Below are 8,657 nucleotides of genomic sequence, written 5' to 3' on the forward strand. Positions count from 1 at the left end.
TCCATCACTTCTTCTAACTCCTAAACCATCCCAAACACAAACACGACTTGATCTAACCAAGATCTTTGCGAAAAATTGAAGGAAATTTTGGGTTCAAGAAATTGGGGGTTTTGCAACATAGGTGGTTTTTGGCTAAATTGGTGGCGAATACTCCATTGTTTTGGTAAGATTTCAAGTTCCCTTAGCTTTTAGTCGAAATTTTTCGCGTTTAGATTTGTGGATCTGAAAATATTGATTGTGGTTGAGTTGTGAATTTTGGTGATTTTGTGTGTTAATTTTGTGTTGGAGGAACTGTTGATTTTGCATTGTGTGATATTGAGGAGTGTGGATTTTGATTTTTGGAGTATTTGGTTGATTGCGGAAAAATTGTAGTTTAGGGGTCATTTTGCAATTTTTGGAAGTTATGGTGCTTGTGCAAGATTGAGTGTGGTTGTTCGTAGGGTGTTTAGAATTGAATTTGTGAGTTTAATTTGTTGTGGGAAAAATGCCAGTCAAAGTACCATCCAAAGGTAAAGGAAAGGGGAAGAAAATGGACAATCGGTTTATAAGTGACAACGCTCGGCAACGGTACGAAGGAGCAGCCCAAAGAAGGGATAAAGGATTTGATGGGAATGAAAAATGTCATATTTACCCCCCTTAATGTTTAGTCTTTTATAGGTATTTTCTGCCTAAATGTACTCATTATTATTCTATTTTGATTTAGGATGCAAATGGAGGCGTTAATTGCAAAACGGAACTAATTAAGTGAATTCGGACAGTTTCAATGTTGTTTCGTAATCTGGGAATAACTCTCTCATCCGAGCTCCGATCGAGATGATTCAAAATACTTTGGAACGCTAAGAAATATATCTACAACGTTCATGTTTTGAGTTTTGAGAGATACTCAATGCATCAAGGTTGTAATCGAGCTTGAAGTTGACGCATCTGCACTGGACATCCTGGAGCATTCTGCCTTGTCATGCAAATCAATTGGGCAGGTTATTATTGGAAGATTTGAGGACATGTGGCACGCAAGTTACAGCTCATAATCACCACTTATCTATTTTATTTTAGGACTTTATCTTATTTTTAATTAATTAGAATCAAATTAGGATTAATGTTATTTTAGGATATTAGAATATTTCTTTTAGGAGATTGAGTGAAAATCAAACACTTGAAGCTGGATTTTTGCTAAGGGGATCAGATTAGGGTTTTTGAGGGGGACGACGCCCCTCTCTTCTCTTCTCTGGAATTTTTCTTTCTTTTTGAGTTTTTGATTATGGCTATGAGCGGCTAAAGCTTTTATAACTTGGTCGAAGGAAACGGAGGCCTCGGAATCAATAAACTGTGAGATCTAATATATTTTTCTTAGTGTTCAATTTTCGTGTTTGAGTATTGGATGGTTTTCTGTGCCTAATTTTATGATTGTTTCGTTTAATTACTAGGGAGGCCTACTAGTTTGTTAATTGTTGCAATCTACTGCTAAGTTAGATATCAAATCCGTAATTGTTTGATCCCTCTAACTTGTGAAGCAATTAGGGTTAATAATTCGCTGCGTCAGGAATTAGTAATCTTAAGAAGAACATTCAACTAAATTAAATACAACCGCTTGTGTTTGTGTTGTTTAGCTTCATCGATTTCTCTAATTCTTAAGGCTGCCACTAGATTAAATCTTGAGCGCTTGTCTAGGGTTGTTTAGTGGTAAGATTAATTAAGATCGCTTGTTTCTTGATTAATTACAATTAAGGAGAGATAGGAAAATAGTTCCAACGGTGAATATTCAGGTGTGGATTGATTTAATCTTGCATCAATGATCAGTTGTAAGATTCCGATGGCGGATGTTGTCTGAGACCAAGTTTTGTTATTTTTTATTTCGATTTGAATTGTTTTTTATTTTTGCTAAGACTGTTTTCTGTTTCACTCAAAACCCCCCAGCCTTGTTCATAGCATCGAAAATTCGGCTAGACACTCTTCGTGGGATCGACCCTTGCTTACCCTATTTACAGTTTAGTAGTTAGGTTAGGAAGGTTTTTAATCTTGGTTCCTACGACAGCACACCAGGATTCATTGCCAAGCGTGGATTGACCACTGTCCATGTTGACGAATGGAGTCAAGAGACTTTGGGGGTTGTTTATGAGTCAACCCGAGCATGCGGCCGTAGAACCGATTGTGAGAGAGTTCTATGCCAACCTCCCTGAGTGTAATGAAGGGGTTGTCTATGTGAGGTGGATTGATGTACCTTTTGATGTTAAGGAGATCAATAAATTCTTTGAATTACCTAAAATCTCCCGTGATGAGCATATGAAGTAGAAGTCGAAATGATTTGATAATGATGTAATACTTCTGGTCTTAACAAAACCGGGTACCACTTGGGAGGTTTCGAAGAAAGGAAAGAATTCTATCAAGGGAACAAATCTGACTCCGATGGCTCGGTTGTGGCAATATTTTATGAGTGCGAGGATGATTCCGGATACGCATTATAGCACAGTAACTTATGAAAAGACATTGCTTCTCTATTCCATTGCCATAGGGAAAAAATTTGATGTGGGGAACATCATTCTAAATAGTATCAAGAATGCAGCTCAACCAGGGTGAGGTAGTTTCCCATTCCCACAGCTCATTACAACATTGTGCCTCAAAGCAGGAGCCGAGAAGACTGATGATGAACCACGGATCCATGCTGCCCCAATCCTCGACTCAGACTATTATCACAAGCACCTTAAACGTCTAGATGATGAGAAACCTAGCGTCGGGACAAAACAACAGAGAACCACACAAGGAGCTGCCATATCATCCAGTTCCACAACTACTATGAAAGAGATGATGCAGTAGATGATGGGTCAGATGAAACGTATGTCAAAATGTCAGGAATGGCTGGCAGAACAGACCCGAATGATCTATAATTTGCAACAGAGCTGCTGTCAGAAGTTGGATATTGATACTTCAGCATTCCAATGGGAAGACTGGGATTCAGATGAGTGGATGGGCTCCGAGTCAGAAGAGGATGACGCCGAGGGAGACGAGGAGGCCGACAAATGAGCTGGAACACCTGTTTTGTATTTTGTTTTTGTTTGTTTTTATTTTGGTTTATTGTTGGGTATTGTGGAACTTTGAACTGATTTTTGATTTGTTTGTGGTTTGTTTTTAGATTGTTTTTCGTTTAGTTTAAATTTTTTTTTTTTTTTTTTGAACTTTTTAGTTTTAAGGACGCGGTTTGGGTTTTATTATTTCCTTTTTTGTTCGTGAATTTTTCTAACACAGTGAACACCATAGTTTTCAATTGTTTTTATAGATTTTCGTGATGGAAAAGTCAAGGACCGGGGGTGCACACTGTTGTGACACTTCAACTTCACGGATATCAAGGAACTATCTCGTACTTTTACAGATTTTGTTTTTCTATTTTTAATTTGTGCATATGTGACATTGGGGACAATGTCATCTTTAGTTTGGGGGTAGGAAATATTTGAGAATTTTTGACTTTTTATTTTATTTTATTTCTTGTTTTGTTGTGTATGCCAATGATGAATTTTATAAATCAATGATGAGATTAGGGTTGTTCGGATTTATTGTTGAAAAATGTTAAGCATTGCTTCAAGTTTATGTTTATTGACTGAATTTTGATTGAGGTTTGTTGAGTGGTTCAACCACTATTTTCATCTATTTTGGCATGGTTAGATTATTTTATGTGGTTAGGGAAGTTTGATAATGTTGGTAGATTCTAGAACCTAGTGGAGAAATGCTTGAGGCGAAATTTAGTAATAGACATTGGTGAGGAAATGATTTAGGCATTTTTCGGAACGTTTGAGCCTTTCCAGCCAAACCACGAATGAATTTTGTTCCCTAGTCACCCATTTGAACCTTTAAGAGATTTTTCATTGCTTTTTATTTTCTAGCAAACCAAAATTTGTCCAATCCAATTACCCTAAACACATAATCATACCCTTTAGGAGAATTTTGGACTTAATGCAAACACAAGGAACGTGAAGAGTAGTGTGAATGAACTAAAAGAATAGTTTGGGGGTTGTGAGAAAGGCAAGAAGAATAAGAGAGGTAATTAACCTCAATTGTGTCAAAAAAAAAAAATTAGTTTGAGAATTGCATTACAATAGCAACAATAAGAATTGTTCATGGTTGAAGGTTGTTAAATGGTGGACATTTTGAGTGATGGTTGGGAAAAGAAGTGGAGTTGGATTAAGTCTTAATGTTTGCTTTAAGGAAACCAAATTCTTTTATTTGTTTACCCTTTCCTTTCCTTTGGAGCCCACTACCCGAGCCTAACGTTATAAGCCTACAAAGACCTTTTGATTCTTAGAGATGTCTAATCCTCATTAGTGGAGAGTAGTTTGATATTTAGGCTTATGGAATCTGCCGCCATTTGATAAACTTTACATTTCTGCATAAAATAATCTGGGAAGTCGGAAGGTGGATTGAAGTGGGGATCACCTACTCAAGGGACCAATAGAGAAAGATAGTCGATAGAACTTATAACTTCTTAGAGTGTTGAACATTTTTCTAATGATTTTTTTTCAACAATCTTTGAGACTTGTATAAATTCTAGACAATTCGTATGCTAAGTTGAGTCTAATTCTTGCTGTTCATTTCCAATTTTATTGTGCCGTGTTTTAGTTTTTATTGTTTTCTTTCTTTGAGTTTTGTACCTAATGCTCGAGGATGAGCATGTCTTTAGTTTGGGGGTATTTGATAATCCGAGAATATTACTGTTTTTATTAGGCTTTTAGGCTGGATTTTAGATACTTCTTAGTTCATTTATGCATGAATTGCTACTGATTTCTTTACATTTCGTGTTTCAGGCTTAAATGGACATTTTGAGCAAATAATGGGCGAATTGGAGTTTCTAGACTCAGAAGTAAGCGGATCTCAAAATTTGGGAGAGTTCTGAAGCAAAGTGAAGCACTATGAAGCATGTTCCCATGGGAGAACACTGAAGATCAAAGATTCAAGCGGAGTGCAATTTTGTAATTTCAGAAATCTTCATGGAGGTTCACTGCAGCGAAATGAGTCATGATCAAGAGTTACATTTACTTCGTCGCTGCGGCGAGATCTCTTCTTCGCCGCGGCAAAGTCTGCAATTTTCAGTTTCGTTAAAACGCACAGTTTCATTTTTAGGCAAAGTTTTAGGTTTTTGGGTGAGGTATAAAAGTGAAACTTTACCGTTTTGAGGGGGAGTCGCATTTTCCTTAGTCTAGAACAACTTTTTCATCTTCTTAGTTTTAGATTTGATGAATTTTGTGTTGAAAAAATGAGAAGAATTGGGATTAACTCCGGTGGATTCTGCAACTAGGGGAGATCTCTTGTCTTTATTCTCATTTTATCATGTTGAACTTTGTGTTTATCATTTTTCTTGCTCATTGTATTGATTTAGCTATAAACTAACCCATTTTGGGTTAGGGTTTTGATGTAGTTCGAATTCTCATGGATTAAGCAATTGATTTTTATTATTTTCATATGCTATTGCAATGATTGTGGGGTTATTCTGTTTTTAATGCTATTAATTGATGAATATGATGAGATTGAGAAATAAGTCATGTTAAGCTTCTTGGGTAATCACCATTGTAGTATTAAATGCTAGAGATAGATTTAAGAATCAATGAAATCAATCTCAGATTCTAGGTGCTTAATGAGCTTAGAACTATTAATCTTCAATTTGTTGGGTACGGAAGTTTAATAGGGAAAAGTAGGAAAACATAGCTTGAGAAGGTATGTTTACAATTTAGAGAATTCAATTTACAATCAATGCATGTGAATATGGAAATAGCATAATCTATAGGTTTAATCCATAAAGTCCGAATGAAATCAAAAACCTACCCGTTGTTTTAAATTGATATTACCTTGTTTTTAATCTTGCTTTCATAATTTAGCTTTGAATCTTTAGAAATTTTGTTTTAGTTTTAAGTTTAATTTTCTCCCATTAATCCAAACAACTCGATTGCTCCAACTTGAAAACAGTAGAAAACTTAGTGCTTGGCAACCAATCCTCGTGGGAACAATACTCACTCATCACTTTATTACTTTGTGCGACTAGTGCACTTGCTATTTATGCATGTTGTAGTAATAACGCATCAATAGGATAAATTATGCCCACATCTAGAAGTTTCACCACCTCCTTTCTCACCACTTCCTTCATCAAAGGATTCAATCTCCATTGTGGTTGCACCCTAGGCTTGATATCATCTTCCATAAGTATCTTATGCATGCAAAAAGATGGAGAAATGCCTCTAATATCCGAAATAGTCCATCCAATTGCTGATCTATGATCTCTTAAGACCCGAATCAATCGTTTTTTTTGTCTAATTTACTCAACCTTGAATTGATGATTACTAGAAAGGTTTCGGATTCACCAAGATATACATATTTAAGGTGAGAAGGTAAAGGCTTCAGTTCAAGTTTTGAAGGTTCTTCCTTTCTTTCCTTTTCCTTTTCCTTTTCCTTTTCTTTCTAAAAATCAAATTCCTCAAATTCTAGATCTTGGCTCTTAACCATCGACTGAAGTGCTTCCAACAATCCAGCACATTCATTCGTTGCCGATTCATCTACCTCTATTGTTTTTTATTGGGCAAACACGCTTCTAGAGGTAGTTGCGGAGTGTTCTCTTTAATAGCCTCTGCTACTAGTTTATCTACCACATCAACACTAAAATATGAATCTGATTCCGATGGAAACTTCATAGCCTCAAAAACATTGAACGTTACTGTTTCATCTTGAACTCTTAACAGTAACTTTCCTTCTTGCACATCAATGAGAGCTCTCCCGGTGGCCAGAAATGGTCTTCCCAAAATGAGAGGCATTTCCTTACCCTCTTCCATGTCCAAAACAATAAAGTCCGCCAGAAAGATAATCTTGTCCACCTTCACAACACATCTTCAACTATATCCCTCGGATGTTTGATGGATCTATCTACAAGCTACAATGACATGGTCGTTGGCTTCACTTCACCTATGCCCAATCTCCTGAAAACAGAAAAAGGCATTAGATTGATGCTCGCACCTAAATCACACAAAACTCTATCAAAAGTGATATCTCCTATAATACAAGGAATAGTAAAACTCCCTAGATCTTTGAGTTTCGGGGGCAGCTTCTTCTATAGAATTGCGCTACACTCCTCTGTGAGCATCATTGTTTCCTCATCTTCTAACTTCCTTTTGTTTGATAAAATCTCCTTGAGAAATTTTGCATAGCTTGGCATCTGTTGCAATGCATTTGCAAAAGGAATGTTAATATGCAGTTTTTTAAATATTTCAATGAATTTGGAAAACTGCTTATCCTAATTCTTTTTCTTGAGTCTCTGAGGAAAAGGCACGGAGGGGTGTGATGTGCCAACTCTTGTGGTATCTTGGGAAATGACAATTTCTCTTTCTTTTGTCTTTGCCTCTCTTCCTGCTTTTGTTCATCTTCCCTAGAACTGGTTGATTTATCTTCAGCAACAATCTCTTCATCAACTTCCTCATCAGAATCCTCCTTTTCCTTTGATGTACTTTCGACTTTCCCTGATTGCTCCACCTCTTCCAAAACTGTCCCACTCCTCAGAGTTATTGCATTTGCTTGCTCACGTGGGTTAGTCACTGTGTTGCTTGGTAGGGAACCTTGTGGTCTCTCATTTAGCTTATCAGCCAATTGCCCCACCTGTACCTCTAAGTTCTGAATGGATGGCCCTTGATTTTTGAATTTTTTCCTCGTCTCATTCATGAAACTTGTCATCTCTTGCATAAAATTTCCAAACATATCCTCCAATTTTGTCACTCTTTGCTCTCCTTGTTGATTGTTCACCCCTGCTTGGTTGTTTGGCATTGCTCTTTGGTTCCATTGATTGTTCTGTTGATTCTGATTGCCCCAAGATGGGTTCGGATGATTCCTCCAACCAGGATTATATGTGTTGGAGTACAGATTGTTCGGTTGCCTTTAATTTCCTGCCAAGTAGTTAACCTGTTCTAAAGATAAAGACGCTGAAGCAAACGTGTTCCCCACTTGACATTCACTGCTCAAATGGCTATCCGCACAAAAATCACAAGTTAGTTGAGGTGCTTGAATAGAGTTAACCTGTATACTTCCCAACTGCTTCTAAAGTGCTGTGAGTTGGGCTAAAATGGCCATGTATGCATCAACTTCATGAAGACCCATATATTTCTTCGGCTGCACCCTTTCATTAGGTCTTTGATAGTTGTTACTTGCCAAAACTTCAAGCAACTCATGAGCTTCTTCCGGTGTCTTATTTTGCAATGCTCCTCCCAATGCTGCATCAACCATGGTTTGCACATTAACCATCAATCCATTGTAAAACGTTTAGACTTACATCCAAACTGGGAACCCATGGTGTGGACACCTCCTCAGTAATTCCTTTTATCTTTCCCAAGCCTCATATAATGATTCAGACTCTTCTTGTAGAAAAGATGTGATGTCATTTCTCAGTTTTGCTGATTTTGCTGCAGGAAAGAATTTGGGCAGGAACTTCTATGCTAAATCATTCCATGTTATGATCGTTCTTGACGGTAGTTGCATTAACCATCCCTTAGCTTTATCCCTCAATGAAAACGGGAACAGTCTCAATCTGATAGCATCATCTAACACTCCGTTTGACTTGAAAGTATCGTAAATCTCCAAAAAATTGGCAATGTGCAGATTTGGATCTTCTTTCAAATCTCCCTTAAACTGTATCGACTACT

General features: G+C 37.1%; 1 non-coding gene across 1 annotated transcript; it reads left to right on the forward strand.

The window, feature by feature from the left end:
- The first annotated feature begins 8,299 nt into the window (after nucleotides 1-8,299).
- LOC116144132 lies at nucleotides 8,300-8,406 on the forward strand. Its single transcript, XR_004130226.1, has one exon. It is a non-coding gene; the product is annotated as a small nucleolar RNA R71 (small nucleolar RNA).
- Nucleotides 8,407-8,657: the final 251 nt, after the last annotated feature.

This window comes from Pistacia vera, unplaced genomic scaffold (genome assembly GCF_008641045.1).
Source record: "Pistacia vera cultivar Batoury unplaced genomic scaffold, PisVer_v2 Contig1006, whole genome shotgun sequence".
Taxonomy (NCBI): domain Eukaryota; kingdom Viridiplantae; phylum Streptophyta; class Magnoliopsida; order Sapindales; family Anacardiaceae; genus Pistacia; species Pistacia vera.